Below are 20,766 nucleotides of genomic sequence, written 5' to 3'. Positions count from 1 at the left end.
AAAAAAGTTTTTTTTAAGCAAAACTCAGTTGACTTTTCTCATGGTGACATACATTAACAATTCAATTTTTGCTTTTGTTTTTTTTTTTCTTTTTTCTGCAGTTCCACATTAAAGTTTGATGCAGCTCTTCTGTCCTGAATGGACCATCTTCATCTCCACTGCAGTAGCAAACAGGCAGCTCTTTTTTATAGATTACAGTCACTAAAATGTTGCATTGTGCCCTTGTTTATATTTTTAATAGTGTAATTCTGTAAAGACAAAATATGTCTGGTGGTTTAGCTCTGATTTACATATCTTGCTAAACTGCGGGTTTGAATATTGCAATACTTTCCTATAACAAAATAGACCTGCAGAAAGAAATTACTAATAAAATATCTTACATATGCATAGTTGTATGCTTTGTATAGAGATTTTCCTTAGCTTTGATTGTATATCTCACAATTTTGTAATTTATCATTGTTTATTAAACTTTGAAAGCTTTGTGGCTTTAATAGTCTGTCCTAGAAGGCGGTTAGATGTGCCCTTTTTTTTTTTTGAGCACCTGCCCCTTTAGTGGTTTCTGCACGGCCCTGACAACACCTAATATTTTATTAATTGCAATTTAATAAGGATAATACCATTTAGTTAAAAGTAACATGACTTGAACTAGTTTAATTTGTAGTTTCATATTAACAGCACTGGTATTGTCTAAATCGGGCTGAATTTATAACACTAAGTTAGTCAAACATATAATCAATACTAGTGTAACGTTAATTAGAAAATGTCTAGAATTAATGTGTTTCTATTAAAAACTTTGATCTAAGAGGATGTAGGAGTCCTGAACCACTTTGGTTACCAGGCTTCATGTCAATTTAAAATTACTGCAGAACGAGACATAAGACTTTCAGAAAATATCTAAACTCTTCCCAAAAACCGTTTTATCTGTTGAAGTAGGAAAGAAATGCAATTAAACTCAGAAGTGATTAAGGCAGCAACATGCGCTCTGCTGCCTTCCTGTTGAGAGGAAAGAGACATTGACTACTGGCAAACAGCTGCGCAGGACAACGGTACCAAATCAGGACACACAGAACAGTAAACATACGCTTTGCATGGGACACAGAGACAGGAGCTCCAACATAGTAACACAATGGGTGCACACATACAAACACAACATAACTGAGCAGACATACGAACCGACAAGTTACAATACCGAAATACCAACCAAACATTTAAAACAAGCTGCAATCAACAGAAAAGACAGAAACAGAAAATGTTTGCTCTGTGGCAGAACCTTTCACTCTCAGCCGTTTTTTTTTTTGTTTTTTTTTTTTGCACACACAATCGCTCCCAGGGCTTTTCACACACACACACACACACATAGAAATGGATCCACACTTTACAGCTCCTATTTGTGTCCTCTTTACAACTTTTATTATACTTCTTTAGAGGAGCAGATCGACGATCAACCTTTATCTTATTCTTTTATCTTTTTCCTATGGTGGACCGCTTTCACCGCATTTCACGTTTCTCAAGCGAGTCTCAGATTGGCTATCACGTTCTTTTCCGAGGGCAGAACTCCCCAAGGGCAAAACCAAAGAGCAGAACTCCTTTAACCTCTGTGGCTTATTAGCAGCAGCCCTGTGATTCACAATCTGGACCTTTTTACTGTTAAGCAGCGACTTATCCCACCCCCCCCCCCCCCCATCATTACTAACCTTTTCTAATCAATGAGCACCCTGGGCAGTGATTACAAAGGAAACTTTATCATTCAGCTCCTGCGTAACACTGTTAAGAGGTATTTAAATTCACATCCTGCGCATTGAGAGCCATCCGGTGACATTGAATGTCCCCTATTATGACACTTACAGAGCAATAATGTGCTCGCCTCTCACTTCAGAACATATTACAGGAGGGTGAAAGAAATAGGAGTTTAACCGTGTGAAATATTTATTCTCTTTGCCTTAAACACTCCTCTCCTATCTCTGCCCCGGCGGTGCCTGAGACCCCATTTTTAAACTCGCAGGGGGATAGATAAAGGATCAGATATGTGTTAGACAACACTCTGCAGGGCCCGCCTCTTGGAAAAGGGGGATATGACCACTGTATGTGAAGCCCACAGCGCCATCAGGCTTTCAAACGAGGTACTGCGAGCCTTTCACAGACTCCTATCACTCTTAATTCAGCCTCAGTTAGGAATTTGATTTTACTTTCGTGTTTAAATCTTGCTTATCGGTAGTTTCCAGAGATAATGCGGGGTGTTTTGTTGCAATTTCCCTCCCTTTTTGGAGTTAAAAATGCAGAAATTAGCGTTAAATAAAATAAATTAACGTTAAGATAAATAGATAACAGCAAAGTAGCGGTTCCCTCACAGGCTCGCGCTCCATCAGTTCAAACCGCACACAGTCACGCGCACAGAGAGACACACTTTGAGTTGGATCCCGGGTAAGGACTGCGTTCCGCTGATCATCTCCAACCCTCCTTTCCAAGCAGGCGGATTGCTTCTGCCTCTGACGACAGCCAGTCACACATACACACACCGACACACGCACACACACACGCAGACAGACACGCAGCGCTGCTCAGAGCGGAGTGGCTGAGGAGAGACCGCATCAAGGAGCCGCGTACCCGCCTGCTTACAGAGGAGTCGCGCGTGGGAGTCGATAACCGTCTCTACCTGCCATCTGCATTCCTGCCTTTTTATTCCCGGCACCCTATCGGACGAGTTTGGTGCTCTCAAGGAGGGAGTCCCATCACCACCGAGACACAGGACCGAGGCTTTTTTTTTTCTTTCTCTCTTTTTCTTTTTTTTTTTTTTTTTTTTTGTGTTTTTTTTGAAGGGGAAGATTTTTTTTTTTTTTTTTCGTCTGAAACATACATTAGAGCTCCGGTCGCTGTGGAGAATTTCACTGGAAATCAGGCGGTGTGCGTTTCCCCTCGGTTTGTTTCGTGAAAGCCGTCTTTTAAAGGCGGGAGGGGATGGACTTGAGATAGTGCGTCTCAATTTGAGTGCTGGTGGCTGGGAGTTGCCGTCTCGGAGAGATGCGAAAGCATGCTTGGAAGCTGTGAGCGCTACCGCAGGTGAGTATCTGTAAACGATAATGATGGGTTGTGTGGGCTTCTAAAAGTCCCTGTTCTGTATTTGGAGTAATGTCTCCGTAGCTGAGCGTTTCTCTGTCTGCGTTTCTGTAAATGCGGTTTAATGTGGCGCGCGGCCAAAGACATAGGTATGGCAAGACATGGATATACATAATGCAGCCAAATCTGTTCGGAGGGAAATATCTGTCAGTGCGAGGGAAAGAGGCTTTCTTAAAAACCCCGAACTCACTGTAATGTTAGATATGGGGCAAAATAAATATGAAAAACAAGGCTGTACCTCCGACGGTCAGAGCAGAATCTGTACTGTAGACAGGACAGAGAAACACAGACCAGCAGAAAATAAGGACTTGAGCTTAGGCGCGTCCTCTGCAGGTATAAACATTAATCAGCACTGATTTCTGTCCTTTATTTTTACATTTATGATTAATACATATTTTTACGGCTTATCGTGTTCCCCCCCCCCTCCCTCTCCTGTCCACCATACTGTCCATGTCTGTAAGGTGAAGAAGGCTTAAACCATTCATCAAATTTAATTGTCCCGCGATGGAGACTGGGTGAGTGTGTGAGAAGGAAACAGAATGTAGACCCTGCCTTTCTGTTTGGTGTGTGTGTGTGTGTGTGTGCGCGCGCGTGTGTGTGAAAAAGGTGGAGAGTTGCAATTACAAAACGTTACCTTAGTCTATCCCTTATTTGCCAGCGTTTTGACTGTGCTGAGATAACATTTTGTCTTCGTGTGTAAGTCGTGAACCACCCGTGAATGCCATTTTTTAATGCATCTGCAAAAGATGGCTATCTCTTAAATGGGCAGCTGAGAGGAGGAAGAAGAAAAAAAAGAGAGAAAATGCAAGCAGGATTCTGCAGATATGCAGGGTTTTTTCTGCCCCCCCCCCATCTCTCTCTCTCTCTCTCTCTCTCTCTCTCTCCTGAATTAACTTGGGACTCTTTGTTTTGAACGGGATGACAGTCAGCAGGGGTCTATATATAGCTTCGGCTGCGACAATATGGGACACAGGAAGAAACTTGCGCGTTTATGGTTTGTGGTTGCACACACTCCGTCTGTCTGTTGTTTGTTATTCAAGGCAGCGTTTGGCAGAAGTAAGAAAAAATATTATACCAGTGGCTCCAGATAATTCTCATTTTCACTCTGCCTTTTCTGAGTGTATGTTATGTGTAAAAGAAAGGGAGAGGGGAAAAACGTCTACAATGCACACAAAACCCAGTGCAGGCTGTGCCTGCGGTTATTCATAAAGCTTTATATGTTATAAATAACTGGAGGGAGCGGACTAGCAGATAGAGGAGCAGCAGGAGCCTCTCCTGCTTTATCAGAACCCACAATCCAATATGATAGTTAGATGATACACTTTGAGGCATCACATGGAGGCAGGGGCCTGGGTGTGGCACACTCCTCATTCCCCCCCATCCAGCCCTCAGTGATGACCATAAAAGTGACTGTTTTGTGCTGTGTTTGTGTTTACCAGACCTGTAGCGACTTTCAAATGACCCCATCAAACTGATTGTTTCCTTTAATCTGCTGCTGGTGGGCTCACGCCACCCGGCTCCTAAGTTTTCTCCTGGATTTCCTCAACAACCGGCGGGCTCTGCCTTAGTTAATCATGGCCGTTTCGCTATAGCAGAGAGGGCCGAGCGTGCATTGCGATGGGCCCTCTGGGTGCCTTCGCTAAATTAATGTGCTGTAGCTGACCTTGGCTATCTAGTGCCATCAATAGGATTCACCTTTTTGCCCCGCTGTAGGGGGGGTGTTGGCATATTGCAAAGGCCTGTCTTATCCTACAGCGTTACCCCGCTGTCGACATCCCGTATTGAATTACTGCACCCGTTGATCAATGCTCGCAATAACCCCGAACCTCCTGCGTAGCGGCCAGTTTAATGCAGGAGCATCAGATATCCCAGGAAAAGAATCATGCTCCTCGTAACGTGGTTCATGGAGGTATGCTTAGAAATTAGTGTATTAGTAATCCAATCATATACAGACAGAACGGAGAAAAAAAACAATGAGAGCAGCCTCAGAGTGCGCGCTGCATTAATAATTCATGGAAGAAATCAGCTTGAGCGTAGATTTGACAGCAGACCGGAGCAGGCGAGACAGAGTGGGTGGCGGCGGTGCGGACGGTAACGTTAGAGCACGGTGACTGATCACAGCCTTGCTTTTTTTTTTTCTCTCTCTTGCTGCCACACAAAATGACCAGCAGTGTTATTAGCGAGTGGGCTAATGCCGGCTTATGACGTGTTCTCATGTCTCCTGGAGACGCTTTCATCTGGGGGTGCAAAGCTGACACCTACTGCAGCGACAAGGTGTTTATTAGCTCCCAGTTGTGAGACCACTCTACCTACATGATGTTACGGTGACATGGAGCTGCTAGTTCTCACACGGGACGCCAATTATGTTGTTTTTTTCTTTTTAAACCAGGAGTCAGATGCCATTCCACTTGATGCCACAGTGTCTCGGTTCGGCAATGCCATAGGCTGGGTGGCATCTGCATGTAAGGCCCTGCTAAGGGATCACAGTGGCCGTTTGATGCGAGGGAGAGGGAAGATCTTGTTTGTCCTTGGTGGATGTCAGCTGAATTAAAGGAGGAAGGATGGTTGTGATTGTTGTAAAAAAAAAAAAAAAAAAAAGGCATCTGAGATTTAAGGTTCTTCTTTTTTGCGGTTTCAGCAGTGCTTTTCCTTTTAGAGGCGTCAACAAGTCCTGGAAAGCATCTGTCCTAAACGTAATGCAACCTGAGCGCCCTGTTATGGCTTCCTGTCATAAAGCAAGTGGCTCTGCATACGACTTGTTGTGTTTATGTTTATCTTATATCTATGTAATACAATTAGGATTTGGATTTTGCTTAATTATGCTCCACAAAATCCAGTTATACACTGAAATGCAGTATGATTTTACTGTTATACTGTCAACAGTACTGATAAGACCAAGCCAGTGACAAAACATCAAGCTGTTGTTTCAGACTAAATGGACGTCATTATCTGTTTATGACACAGAGCCCAATCAAAACTGCGGTGCTGTGGTAAGGTAGCAACCCAGCTGCCTGTTTGTCCTTCACTTGGCCTTTGGTACTGTCATGGTGCCTCTCAATGAATCATCAAAAATCAATTGCTTGATTAAAATTTCACTGTCCTTAATCCTTTAATGTCAGACACTTTAGCATAAGTGATTTATACCAATTCAGATTATGGTTGCAACATTTATACTGAACCAGAAAACAGCACTTGATACATTCAGGAGCTGGATTTTTAGCTGGAGCTAAGACGTACCTAAATGTTTTCTCAACTGAGCAATGTCCAAGTTGCTACGCAATGTTTACTCCGCTTTTGATGAACCAACAGCAGACTGACGACTGGTAGACTCAAGGAAACATGTTCAGCACAGAAAACCATGATAAACCGTAACACTAATTTCTTGTGGAGGGGGTGATGGGAGGAGGATTGGTGTTGTCTGGCTACCTGTCAAAGACAATAAAAAAACCCAGCTGCAGTTATTTTGGGTGACTCTGTATCCTAACACAGCTTTGACTATGCTCAGAATCTTCTTAATTTGATGCTAAGTGCCATTAATGACATCCTGCAGAGTGCTTTGAATTCCACAGACCGCTTTAAAAGCACATTTAGAACAATATGTATGCCTAAGACAATGTCCAGGAGTACAGTGGTTGGCTCCCAGGAGTGCGTGTCCTCACATCTCTTATTTTGGTTGAGTCAACAAAAGCTTGCTTCCTCGTAGACATAGCAACAAAGTTCATAGACTGCAACAACAGCTGCCTTTTCATCCACGAAACTCCTCTCACATTTGCTCCCTCAGTGTGGTAAACATTGTGATTTCTGCACTAGATCCAGCAATAAGTGAGAAAGAGAAGAGGATTAGTGCACGTGAACGTAATCACTACAGCATCTCTGGGAGGTGTTGATTAGTGGAATAAGACAGAAACAGCCTCTTCCTGTCAGCGTTGCAGCAGTGTCGTGCCCGCTCACTTGGACATTAAGTAATTCTGCTGCAGAGACATGTTTATCACTCCAGATATGCTGTGCAGAACGGCTGCAGCTCAGTCGACGAAGTGGGCGTCCTTCAACTGGAAGGCTGTTTCTTTGATGCACAAGTCACCCAGTCCTCATGTCAACGCATCCTCTGTAGTCAAAGATACTGAACCCTCTCATTACCTCCCAATGTTTTCATCACTGAAATCATAGTCGTAATCCGAAAAAGACAAGGTCGCCCCCTAATCATACAAATTTCTGTATCTGTTTTGCATCAGATCTTGACAGGTCTGTTGCGTTTGCAAGTATTCAATCAGCTCCTGTTTTCAGCTGAACGCAAGGATTTTGCTTACGCCGTTTGTAGATCTTTAAAAGACGTATCATCTTAAAAAGCTACAGGACAAGCCAGCGGGTCAGGGGTTGGGCAAATGTTATTGTGCTGACAGAGGGCTTTCGCTTTTTCCAGGCGAAAGCATTTGTATTCACTGCATGCGGGACAAGCGAGTGTCTATTCTGGCACTTTTGTTGCCAGGAAGACTCACTCGTCCATCTTTTAAATGACTGAGTTAATGTCACCCTGCTAATCTGTTAGAGGGGGCTGCGAATCATATCGACTGAGGCATTTGAAGGCATTTGACTGGCAGCTTTGAAAGGGTGACTGGAGCCGGAGCGCTTCAGTGGAAGTCATCCAAGTTAGCATTGCCCAGGCTAAAACACATTCTGTACTTTCGGTCGTTTGCAGCTTGTTGCCCATATGTTGTACAGACGGTACAGTATGTGGACATAACTAAGGAAGTTTCTAGGTTACGTCGAGGGTCCTTTTTTCTTTCCCAGACAAAGACGGTTATTGCTTCATTTGATTTATGTGCGAGCATTATTATTATCATCATCATCATTATTATCTATTTTCTCTTTGAGAAGAGACTGCAGGAATTGCTGTGCAGTAAGACAGGGTTGTGTGGCAAATATCACAACACGCTGCCATCGCCTCTGCTGAACTCATCATGTCCAACGACTCTATTCAGAAGTGATTGTAAACACAACTGTGGGACAGAAGCAGCTCCACTTACGCACACCCACTCGAATGGAGTATATGATCTTTTTCCATAAGTGGGAGCAAGAATTCAGTTCGAGCACCACCCTGCTGCTGTAATGGCGGCTAAAATACCCCACTGAGAATCAGAATTCACAAAGTTCAGCATTTAGGTGAAGTGCAAGTGCTCTCGGCTCCCTTTCCTCCGTCTAGTGGGCTAACCAGGGGCTCTGGAGGTGAAGTTGTGTTTTATAGCAAATCTGCTGGCGGTGTGTTTCAGGTGAGTTTCAGTCACTGGAAGCATTCATAATTAATGAGTTCTTGGCTCCTATGTAAATTGTAGGATTGTGTTGACACATGGCTCATGGAAACGAGATGAGATCCAGCAGTATTTTGGGGGAAACTAAGAACGTCGTTTTTTCTTTACACAAATAGTAACAGCATAATATATACTGATGTTTTTATGTTAACATCCTACTGACAGACATTTGAAACAGTTACACAAGTTTGACCTTTGGGCTTCATACCTTTTTGTTTTGATGTTTTTTAAAAGATAAAGCTGTTTTCCACTGGTACATTTTGGCTGAAGTATGCAGTTTTATTACATGATCAGAATTTAATCAAGTCATTTTTGGGTTCCACGTTGAAAAATCCCTGAAAATAGAAAAAAAAGTTTTGAGTTTTGCCTTAATCTAAACCATTCAATCCAATATGACAGCAGCATGTTTGAAACATAGCAGCAGCTCCACTGAAAATACGCCCTTCTTGTCCTTCTCACAAATAGGAATAATGTTTCATGCACCTAAAATCATGATATAATTATACATATGTAGGTTTGTCACAATAATAAATTTTGCTGGACTATAAATTCATCCAGAAATTATTGCAATAAATGATAATATTGTTGTTTTGAGACCATTTTCAAGAAATATTGAGTTAATGGTGTAGTAATGCAATAACACATTCTCAAAGATCAATAAACTTTCAATTCTGAAATATAACAAAATAACAAATGAAATATAAAGTTTCTGTAGACAAAATTGTCCTTCAAAATAAGGGTTAGTTTAGACCAAATCACCAGACTGAAGACTTTTGTCATCCAGTTTTTGTAGAGAGAAAAGAGAAAAATGATAAATCATGCAAATAGAAATTAAGCTTGTTTTAATTTATTATATGATCAAATGATTTATTGCGACAGGCCTATGCATGAGTATTTAACATTTTGGTCTGGTGATAGTGAAACTCAGTCATAGGTAATAGGATTTTACAAATTAGCGTCATTAGTGGTTAACGGTTCCCTTCTTCAAAATAAAAGTCTCAAAGATACTCAGAGGATAACAAGAATAAATCACTTATGTTCATCCATAAAAACAGCTTCACCATATGAAGTCACATATAGTTAGCAGAATGACAGACCTTAATAAAACAGACTTCTGAAAATACATGTCATTTTAATTAAGCAACATCTTGTGCCAGAAGATATTTTTACCATTAAAAGTAAATAATTTCTTGGTTTACCTTTTGACTTAATGCAGTTTCCGTTTCTGTTTAATGGTCCTTAAGAAGGCTTAATTAAAAGGCACTAATCCGATTAGAGTTCAGTAAGAACATGGACACCCCCTTTCTAAAATGCTGCCACAACAATAGAAGAGCTATCCACCATGATGCTTCCTCATTGAAGTGTTGTCACATAATTCAAACATTTTAACATGCTTCAGGCCCATTATCCCCTCCATTTCTGTTAGATCAGAGAAGTTGCTTTTCATCCATTCAAAGTCAGCTCCCATTCGTCATGTGATTCAAAACAACAGGCCCTTTGCATTGAGGAAAAAAGGGGGAGAGGCTTTTAGTTCCCTAAAAGCTATATTACCCTGTCTCTTTGGTCCTCTCCGTCCATCTCTTTCTCTCTCCCTCTCTCCTCTCCTGGTTTAACTTTCCTAAAAGCTCACTCCTTCTGTCCGCCTGTCTAGCCTGTCTTTTTCCTCTTCTTTCCTCATCTAGCCTTTCTTTCACCCACTCACTGTCAACACAGTAAGAGAAAGAGAGGGGGAGGGAGGAGGGAATTGGAAAAACAGAGCACTGCAACAAAGAACAGCTAATACTGTTGATGGAAGAGAGCGAACGTGCCGGGAGGAAACAAGAGGTCAGATTACGGGTTATCGACCGGACCGGGTGGCATAAACGATGTGTTCGTTTGATGGACCTCCAAAAAACTGGAATATTCCAACCAGAACTCAGACATGAGTCAGAGCTCCACTGAAATTTGCAGGAACACGGCCTCCTTACTCCCACATTAGTAATCTTTTTAAAATTGATTTTATTGCTAAGCAAAATTCAAAGTGTCATTTTATGTTAATTCTATTAGATATGTCTTCCCAGATTATTGGGAAGCAAAAATGTGCCTTGCCTTGACACAAATCAGTGCATTAGTATCTCAACTAAGTGGTCCAAAAAAAAAAAAACACCACCAATTACATTCATTCTTTCAAAATTAGAAATCACAATAAATTAATCTTATAGATGACATCCTAACTGTAATAAACAATATAAGATATTTGAGGATGCACCAGTCTGGCTGAGACGTACTTCTGCTTTTCTTTTCTTTGATTTGATCTGCCGAGTCCAGCTTTGACAGATTTAGGGTGCGTTCTCACCAGCCCTGTTTAGTCCATTTTCATCGTACTCTACTTGGTTTGTGAACAATAGCGAACTCTGGTGGTTGAAGTGAACTCTAGGGAAGTTTGAATGCAAACCAGTCTTCTCCAAAAGTAGGAAATACAACCAAACAAATGCTTTAGCCAAGGCTAGCTGGAGAAGGAGCTTGTGGTCTTTTATCACAAACAAGAAAGAAATCCTACAACCACTAGAATTTGATGCTACTACATTTTGGGTTACATTTTGTGAAGAAATTACGCTCATGTTTTCTTTGGAGGTTTTTGTGTAGTTTACATCAGTTGTTCTTGGTGCAGCGCCACCACAGGCAAGGAGGGGAACAACCCAATAGTTTGGGTTGTTTGACGCAGTGCAGTGTGAAAGTGAACCACATCAGCTGAAAATGTTACAAATGTTGCAATTTTGGTCCCAATTCCAACTGAGTTTACCAGACTAGCAGGTGTGGAAACATCCTCAGTTTTTCTAAGCATTGTCACACATAAAAAGTGTGCAGAAGCTCGTTGTCACCAGCAGAATGTAGTTGTGAAACAAGAAGTAACCAAAAATGATGAGAGTTCTTAGTTTTTATACGTTTAATGAATCAGGAAAGAAAAAAACCCTGATGTCCTGCCAATCTATTTGACTCTTTCGTTAGATGATTGAATGGCATTCTATGTTTATAAAACCATAAACACCATGAAATTGTGATAGTATTTCTATTTCTTGGTTAATAAGAGTCAAAATGGTTAATCTCAATGCCACTTAGAAAAAGAAACTCAATAAAAAAAATAAAAAAAAAGAATTACTGGGTCTTTCCTGAATTATTTTTTCACATGCAGGAAAAGCAAAACATAATTTTGGGCAATTATGTTTAAATGATTAAAAAAAACCAAAACAAACATTTAGTATTAGCTCTGAACAGATATTTACCCTGGGTGATACTCCGTCACGTCCTCTAAATGTGAGGCGGGGACATCGAGGGCCGTTTAACTGGAGAGTGGCGAAGGTAGCACGGGGGTGAGTCGGGAGGGTGAGGCCGATGAAAGAGCTGGGCAGCCATCAAAGACCAGGAAAATGAAATGGCATTTGACCTTGCAGAGTGCTGGCGTGCGACGCTCCGCCACTGAAGTGCAAAGTAGTTTGAGAACCTTTGGGAATTGGGAGAGGAAAGAGATCGGGTCTGTGGAAGGCCATGAGGGGGAGAGGACGGGTCAGGCAATTTAACCCTTCACAACTGATTCAGCCGCAGACTGAAAAAAAGTTCTAAAAGTGACAAAATGAGACAAAGTCAGACAGAAAGAAAGACAAAAACAACATACACAAATAAACTACTTTTATTGTTTCCTGTGTATGGCTTTAGAAAAAGGTCTCTTAAATGGGTGAATCTGGTTGTACAGCCTGCAAGGAAACACAAGAGTAATATCTCTCTCCGTAATAGAATCGCTCCTCAACCAGGTCCTGAACTTGTAGCAGATATGCAAATGACAGATAAATAATTCAGCTCTTTTGCAGTTGCTTGCACTTATTTCTGCCATTTTGGCAATAATGAGTAAGAATGTGATAAGAAAAATATGCAGTGTTTATACCATTTTCCATGGATGGTCTATTAGCTTCAGAACAGGCTTAGCGGATGGATAATAACCACGGGATTGTCACTGTATATGTCATCATCGCTTTTCCTGATTTTCATGTGTCGGGTAAGAACAATACAGCAAGAAATACCAATTTAGCTATGAATGCGCTTGTAGAGCTTTAATTTTTTATTAATCAGGAAGTCAGTAAGACTATAAGTTTCATATTTTAGTCTATTTGAGTCCTAATAACATTAGATTGTCAGATATATACAGTGCAACACAGCAGCAGCATCTATGACATGCCTTATGTGTTTGATTTTTAAATAGCTGTGACAATTAACTCATTACACAACTAATTGTTTCAGATCACAACGCAAAGTTGAATTTGCAATTCAAATGGTGCTTTAGCACTCCCAGGTAGGAGGGAATCTGTTTGTTGATCCACCGCTCCTGTTACCTCACCGCAAGACCGGCTCTAAAAATACGAGTCTGCTAAACAATCCAGACTGAAGAGGCGATGGCTTCAACACCGAGAGGAAAACAGAGACCTTCGCATCGCATTCATTAGCATTTTCACATTTTTGCTTCTTGTTTCATCTCGAGATGTCAGACAGGACTGATGACACGATAAAACGGCGAAGATGGAGTTTGTAAACTTTGGTGTCTGCAAACGCGTTTTGCAGAATTCAAAAAAAAAAAAAAAAAAGTTCTTTGCTGAGAAACAGGGCAGAAAGTCAGCAATTGTACTTGTTTAGATTCAGCCAAATTGGAGAGTTTTTAACTTATCACTATTTAATCAATTAATATAAAATCCAGGCTTTGACTAGGCCATTTCAAGAGCACCATTTTATTTATTTTTTTACTCATTCCAAGTTGAGCCTACTTTGGATCCCACAACCCAAGTGTCAGGTTTTGGGATCCAACCCGATCTTGTAGTCAAACACTGATGGTTGAACTACATCAGTGTTTGACTACATCAGTGTTTGACTACACTGATGTAGTCAGACACTGCATCTTCAGGAACGTCTGGTAGAAAGCAGATTTCACGTTGTCATCAATTATGACGAGTCGCCGCTCTTCCCCGTGTTCTCTATTTCTGGCTAATGGCTCCCACTCTGCTTCACTGGACTAATAAAGCTTATGAAATGGCTTTGCAGCAATTGCAGAGTGATTATTGTGAAAGACTTTGTTTCCAACATGTTATTCAACTTGTTTAGATTTGGACATGACATCTTTACCCTCTCTGTTGTTGCTAGACTAGACCTGTTTTAGAGATTTCTGATCTCTAAAACAGGAGCTAATGAAAATGAGCTCCCATGTTGTTAACCACAGTTAATATAGATCAACTTAAAGGTTCACATAGCACCAGGCTTGATATTTTATTCCTCCTCATTTGAAATCAAATGGTGACGGCCCTGGCCATTGACCAAAAACTCAGTGTCAAAAACTCAAACACCCAACCATTTCCTAATCTGTGAATGCATCACACTAGATACGCTGACAACAGCGTCCTTCAGTGTGGATGCTGCTACTGAGTAAATAAGACTAAAAAGTAAGCTATTTTCAGAATCAGTGAGGTGTTACAAATAAGAGCATAGAAAGTGCAGAGGTTTAAGAGGCAGTTTCAGCAAAAAGGCTGCAGGGGAGCAAGAGTTTTCTGAAAAAGAAATTCAAGTCATATTGTGTACACCGGCTGTGTCCTTACCTTAAGAAATAAGGTCCAGCATTTCCTCCAAATGGCAATGCCACTTTTGAGGTTTAGGTGGTTTTATTTAAAAATTAGCTTTTTTTACTTTACTGTCATTAGTGTGAAGTCTGACTTATTTGATAATAATGTTACAATTACTTGTAAGAACATCATGAAACCACAAACTTTTCCTTAAACCACCTGGCAGTGCTGTACAGCTTCACCTCATCATGATTCTCACCTAGCCTGTGAAAAACTTTGATTGTCTTTCTGAAAGCATGTGTCATCTTTCCTCTGGGTAACACTCCAGATAGCTGAGCAACACAGTTGAATATCTCCTCTCCTTACGATATTCATGCACCCCCCTCCCCTCTCCTACAGCAGGCAATCAAAGATAGGGAACGGGATGATGCAAGGACAGCTTAGACAAGTAATTTTGCCTTTAATTGCTTGGAACTCCCTTGAGTTCTGATGCTTAAGCACTCTAAAACTGTTGTTGTTTTGCTGTGCATAATCTTTGATTATATGAAGGTCAGCATTTTTTCTTCTCTAAGCTTCTTACGAAAGCATTTGGAGCAGGTGGATTGCTCAGATAGTGGGACAATGTTTCCCCGCCGGAGCTGTAGGAGTGAACTGCTTCCTTTCTCCGTCCACTCAACGCTCCTCACTTCCAGCGTCTTCCAAGGGAATCTTTACCCTTCGTAGAGATGAGAGTTTTTTGTTGGTTTTTCCTCTCTTTTGTTTCTGCTTAGACCTCATTTCCCAGGCTGTGTCTACGTGTCATTATGTGGGGGTTTATCTCACTAATTGAGGCTTCATCTTTCTGGGCAATCTCTCAGTGGACATGGATTAAGAGCCCCTATCGCTACACTGGAGCCACAGCGGGATCAGCCAACACTCTGGGGATTGTGGAGGGGTGAACATTAGAAGGAATGTTCTCGATTTGGTAGGGCTGGACGATATGGCTGGAAAACTTATCACGATATATGCAATATCAGTCAATAGATGATTACTGATTAGTTTTTTTGTTTTAAATATCAGACATACTGTGAAGTCGGTGGCGTAACGTTTCCTGTTTTATCCACAGTTTTCTCTCTACGCCGTTGTAGTTTATTTTAGGCAGTTACGGGGGACAGTGATGAAACCTTAAACTGTTGCTAAGCAAGTTACTCAACATGCTGTTGCTAGGCAACCAAATAATGAGAAGCTGCGTTCCCGTTGCCCATCTACGTGTGCAACTTGACATTTTGAAAATAAATTTCTTTAATGCAAATAAAACAATTTTGAAAAAAACTTGTTTTTCTCTAAAATGTTTTGTCGCAAGATGAGGTAGTTGTTTTTGCCGTGTCGAAGTTGTTTTTTTTTTGTTTTGTTTTGTTTTTCATCAACCTGGAACTGAAACACATTTTTCACATCACGACTCACATGATCAACAACCGGATGTTGCCACTGATGCAAACCACAAAGCTGATGACTTATTGCGTGAACAAACTTGTTTACTTCTGATTTTTAATTGCTTTTCTTATTTAACGGAAACACAGCAATTGAGAAACTTTTTTTTTTTTTTTTTTTAAATGGGGTGAACACTGACAAAGTTTTGTGCACATTTGTAATGGAAACATAGTGAGTGAGTTATTTGTTGCCACCAGCTTTGCTTAGCTAGTCGTCATCTAAAGGTTGAACATCTAAAGCTTTTTCTTTGCCTACATCCCCCAGAATGCTGGATTGGAGTTCAGTGAAATTACTGAAATTTCTTAGACATGTATATTGATATTGATATTTCACATGTATATAAAAGACTTACAAAATTTGTTTGTACATTATGCACAAACATCAGATGTAAAGTTGCAGAGTTGACCTACACTGACCTCTATTTTGCATTGCTACACCTAAAGTCTGTTTCATTAGAGGAAGTCCTGATGACTGCTCCTGTCATGTACGGTGACTTGTATGACTCAACAGGCGCCATTTTCTTTGCATAAACAATCAGCTGATTTGTTTAAGTGGGAACATGGGTCCCGAGTCTCCGATAGCGCGTTCTCGAGCAGACGCAGAGCTTTATGAATTTCAAATGTTCCGGGTCTACTCTCATTAGCCCTAAAAGCCAACAGATGAAAGTGCAGGTCAGCACTCACTGAAACAAGAGCCAAAAAACCTTGCCCATAGGAAAGGAAAGTGACTCAGTGATAGCCGTCAGACCAGATACAGATTCTACCTTTTCTCACACTGTTGTGTGTAAGGAAAAAACAAAAAAATGTAATGGTACGATATATATCTAGCTGGACTTGTGGATATTGCAGCTTTGGTTTTGCATGAAACACTTATTAAAGTTTTGAGTGTCTCTATCTGAACCCGACAGATCAGGCGGAGTCGAATGGTATAACTTTCAACGCGTGAGATAAATCCTTTAAATGGAAACTTTATTTTGATCCATCAGATAACCCAATCAGAACACAGTTTGGTTATTTTTGAAGTCCAGGGTAGCACTGTTGGCTCTTTGTGGTGTATTCTGAGTCTAAACTAAGCAGGACTTCTGGCAGGTTGCATTGTGTTACTGGCAGAAGCTGCTGCTACCCAAACTGACATTGTCATTGGATCGGTATCGCTGCCGACATTTCCCTGCCAGTGTTTCTAGTGTTCACTTGACTGAATCAATATATTTATTCTAGATACGGGTTTGCAAATAGTTTATTTAGACATTCAATGATCAGGAATTTGAGGCCAATTTGTGTTTTGTTTTTTTTTTCCTGAGCCTTTAACAGTTCTGGATTTCTTAGACTTCTCTTTAAGACCTAAAGGCCATCAGATTCTGGTTGAGTGATTTGTTAAGAACAGGAAGGAAAATAAAAGAATACTTAACATAAACTTCAGTGCAGAACTCCTCATGGGACCTTTCTAAGCAGCATTTGTTACTATAGTAACCACATCCGCATCAGATTTCTGGACCAAAAAGAAAAACGTTATGCTTGTGTCAAAAATAAGATAAAACAACTCCCAAATAAACTTGTTAAGAACAACATAGAGTTAGTTTTGGAGGTTGGAAGAGAAAAAACATTTCTCTTTTCTTTAGGACTGAAGTCTTCATATTGTTTGAAATATTGTTTTCTAGCCAGCCTGCCATTAGTGACACTTAATTATTTATATTAAAAGCAGAAGTGACGTCACACGGTGTGTGAAAGAGCAGTAGACGGACCACAGCGATTTACTAATGTTTTGAAGAAAAGACCAGATGATCACAATTAATTTTCTAAACTGTCTTTAAAAAAGAAGCAACAGAAACCGATTAAAAATGGCGAATGAACCTCAAACCAACCTTAATATACAGTCTCTCTAAAATCAGCTTCTGATTTCATTTTTTTGAAGATTTTACTGATACCAAAGACGGCTAACTGAGTCTTCCTGCGTTTCCATCACAAATATTGCCGATATTCCGCAGATGTTGAAAAAACATAATTTTGCAATTGCAGTGTTTCCTTTCCAGACTATTTCTCATGATTGTTGCTGCCCTTTTTTTTTACCTGACATCGACAGCTAATTGTGCTGTAAACTGAACACTTAGGAAGACTGACAAATGAGAATAAAATGTTTAAAGACCCTTTTTAAATTAAGTGTTTTAAATTAGCTCAGAGGGGAGCGATTAGTGGTCCAAGAAAAAAAAAAAAAATTCCTGTGAAGATGGTCAGATACTGGACTGAAAATTAACTACAAAAAAATCTAAAGAAAACCATGAAACCTTCAGAAATCCTTAAGATAATTTATTACAGCAACGTCTGGCCGCTTGGAATAAATGTTCAAAGAAATAAGTGAAGACTGAAGATATTTTCGCAGTAATCAGCACTGGATTACCTCATTATCACTCAGGAAGTCACGGTGTAGCAGTTGATTTTCAGACAGAGCTCACACGTCTTAAGATATTTACCGCCAGGCTGTTCATCCAAGAAACCAATTTTGCATTATTTTTATTGTTTTGAATTCTGTCTAAGAACATCTCTGTCACTAAGCAAACATATCCAGATATATTTGCCTTCCCTTTCCACTTTATTTGTGTAAAGTTCATTTAAAGCCTGTTATGTTCACCATAAAGAAACCCTGATTTGCAACAATAAAAGCTGCAAGCGGTACTCATTGTCAGCCGTCCCTTGGCCTCTCCGTTTTGCCCCTAATCTCTCCTCCACTATCCCCCGTTAGCCGCCAGTATCCTCCGGTCGCCGATCACAGTGCACTGGTGTGGCATTTTCAGCGTCAGGGTTGACTCTTTATCAACTAATTACAGCTCATTTCCCTCTGAAAAAAAGGGCCTCGCTGCGAGCCTGAGCCTCAGCTAAAGCAAAGTGGACATTTTCTCAGCCACACTGGGAGGAAAGCTTTTAAATGCCACTCACAATTAAAGCCGGTATGGCCCTGAGCCTTTTCACACTGTGCACATCACACGTCCCAGCACCCGATAAGATATAGTTTTAATTATTCATTATAAAACTGAGGCATGTTTCCATGTTGACTCCCTCCTAATTGAGGAACTAGTATAGTGTAGTCACTGCTATTAGAGCCGTATCCTGCAGACATGTATGGAAGATTCACTGCGGCGTTTATTCCAAAAGACAGGAAGAGCAGCCCTAACCAAAAGCAACAAAAAATAAAAGCTTCTGGTAGAAGACTCTCTATGCATTCAGGCCTTGTTTGTTAAGGACTAACTGTTAGTACTGAACTAAAAGTGAATTTGTAACATACATTTTATCTATCTGCATAAAAGTTGGTGATGTGAAGTATTAACTCTGACTTTTGCAACATTTGTCCAGGAATTTTAACACATTCTTCAAGTGTTTTTCACATTTTTTGTAATTCTTTTGCAGCTTTATTTAAAAGGGACATCATTATATGTTTTATTGGCAAACAGTGACATTTTATAGCACGATCACAACTGTTAACGTCAGTTGTTATAAAAATGCTTCATATATATAAATTGAAGTTAAAAGAAATTTGACTTCTTAATTTAGTGCCTTGAAATTGGGCCTCTGTCTCTTTAAAAGCTCCTGCTCTTTCTAAAACTCGGCCTTCAGGAGGTCATCACAATATGGCTCCTCTATTAACCCTTTAACAACGTTTTTATTAGTGTTTCACTGAGAAGTAGCTCCTATAATGAGCTCAGCAGGTGCTCAGTTTGACCGGGTGTTTGCTAATTGCTGCTGGCTAGTCTGAAGGAGCTAGTTGTCTTTAAAGGCGGAGCTAGGTTTCCCCAGGCGTTGTCATGGAGATTCAGGGATTTCTCAAACGTGCATGAATGGAACAAAGCAACACTTTAGTTTTGTTATTGATGTGGGAAGAACATTATAAACCTAAAAAAAAAAGAGTTGGTTTTACATAATGCCGTCCCTTTAATAAGAAAACACATAATGTATTTTAATATGATTATTTTTTTATTTCAGATTAGGGAAATCATTTTGAAATCCAAGTATAGGCAATGCAACAGCTCTCATCTTAACTCAAGAGTGGCTGTTGAGTTAACATCGCTCTGTTGTTAGTTACCAATTGAGCATAAAATTATCTACCTTTCTAACTGCCTGGTCTTTGTTTTTACACCAAATAGTGAAAAAATATGACATATTGTATATTTTTATAATCGACCATAAATTTGGTACTTGTGCTGCATATTTTACTAGGCTTTAGAGCCCAGCCAATCCTTCAGTCCCTCGGGGCTTTCTAAAGTGGAGATGAACAATTACTTCATTACAGAAAGATAATTGAGATCCTGCACCCTGCAAAAATGGAGTTTACCATCAGTAGCTCCTCGGCCCCAAGAGAGCGTGGAAATTGCACAATTCCATTGTTAGAACAATCCGAACAAGAGGGTACCTGTTTTGCACTGGGGTTTTGAATATGTTTGGTAAGTGAAACTGGAAATTGCTACCAGATCCCTGGAGGGACAAAAAATATTTTTGCAGATCAACTCTGCAATTAAACCATATCGTAGGGGATGAAAGTATTAAAACTGTTAATCTTATGGGTATAATGATGTTTCCTGTTGACATCATCTCTGTTTTTAAAAATGTTTTACCTGATAATAAAAATTTATATTTATCTCTTTAAATAAAATGTATTTACTTTCTGTCCCTAGTGACCATAAAATATTTCTATTGGGTGCAGAGTTATATCCGGTTGGTTCTGTACAAACTATCATTCACACTGTAATCTGTTGACTATATTCATCTGTATAAAACCACTAACTTTTTTTTGCAATTTCAAAGTTGTCACTGATTTTTGTCAGAAAAATTCAAAGCTGCACTCAGGTGCAGATGAAGCCAACACCTACAAAAGTAACACATGAAAAGTTTAAAAGATTAAACTTCTGCATTAAACTTGCTTCCTTTGTTCTGCTGACATTGCACCATCTGTGGTGGCCATTAAGGCTTTGAGTCCTTTTGAGGGCCATTTTTACACCCTGCAAAACAAAGTTTGTGATCTGAAAATGTTATTAGCCAACATGACCAGAAATGCTGACTGAAAAAAAAAAAAAGAAAAAACTTTGTCTGGCCTTATTGTCGACTTTCTAAAAGCACCTCCTGGGGTCTTGTTAGCACTATATCTTGGCAAAAGTCTGATCTACACAAAGCCCACACAACCAAAACGCTCGAGCCCCTTTGACCTTCAGCGGTTATTGTCTCTCCTACATGCTTATTGCCGGAGATCTGTTGCAGCGTTTTATTCGTGGTGGTTGAAGCTCCGAGGGTCGGCGTTTCCCGAGGCACTCAGAGCAA

General features: G+C 40.3%; 1 protein-coding gene across 2 annotated transcripts in view; it reads left to right on the top strand.

The window, feature by feature from the left end:
• Positions 1-20,766, top strand: part of LOC106947047 (leucine-rich repeat and immunoglobulin-like domain-containing nogo receptor-interacting protein 1) — a 174,891-nt gene that overhangs the window by 143,878 nt on the left and 10,247 nt on the right. Inside the window, exon 1 of one of the 2 annotated variants that reach the window (XM_015031830.1) lies at positions 2,395-3,057. The exons of the other annotated variant lie outside the window; for it this stretch is intronic. The gene's annotated coding sequence lies outside the window, so the exon portion shown is untranslated. Of the gene's footprint in view, positions 1-2,394; positions 3,058-20,766 lie in introns of those variants that run through there. 2 annotated transcript variants of the gene reach the window in all.

This window comes from Poecilia latipinna, unplaced genomic scaffold (genome assembly GCF_001443285.1).
Source record: "Poecilia latipinna isolate Pla-1442-1.1 unplaced genomic scaffold, P_latipinna-1.0 Scaffold219, whole genome shotgun sequence".
Classification (NCBI taxonomy): Eukaryota; Metazoa; Chordata; class Actinopteri; order Cyprinodontiformes; family Poeciliidae; genus Poecilia; species Poecilia latipinna.
This window is presented reverse-complemented; position numbering and strand designations above follow the sequence as displayed.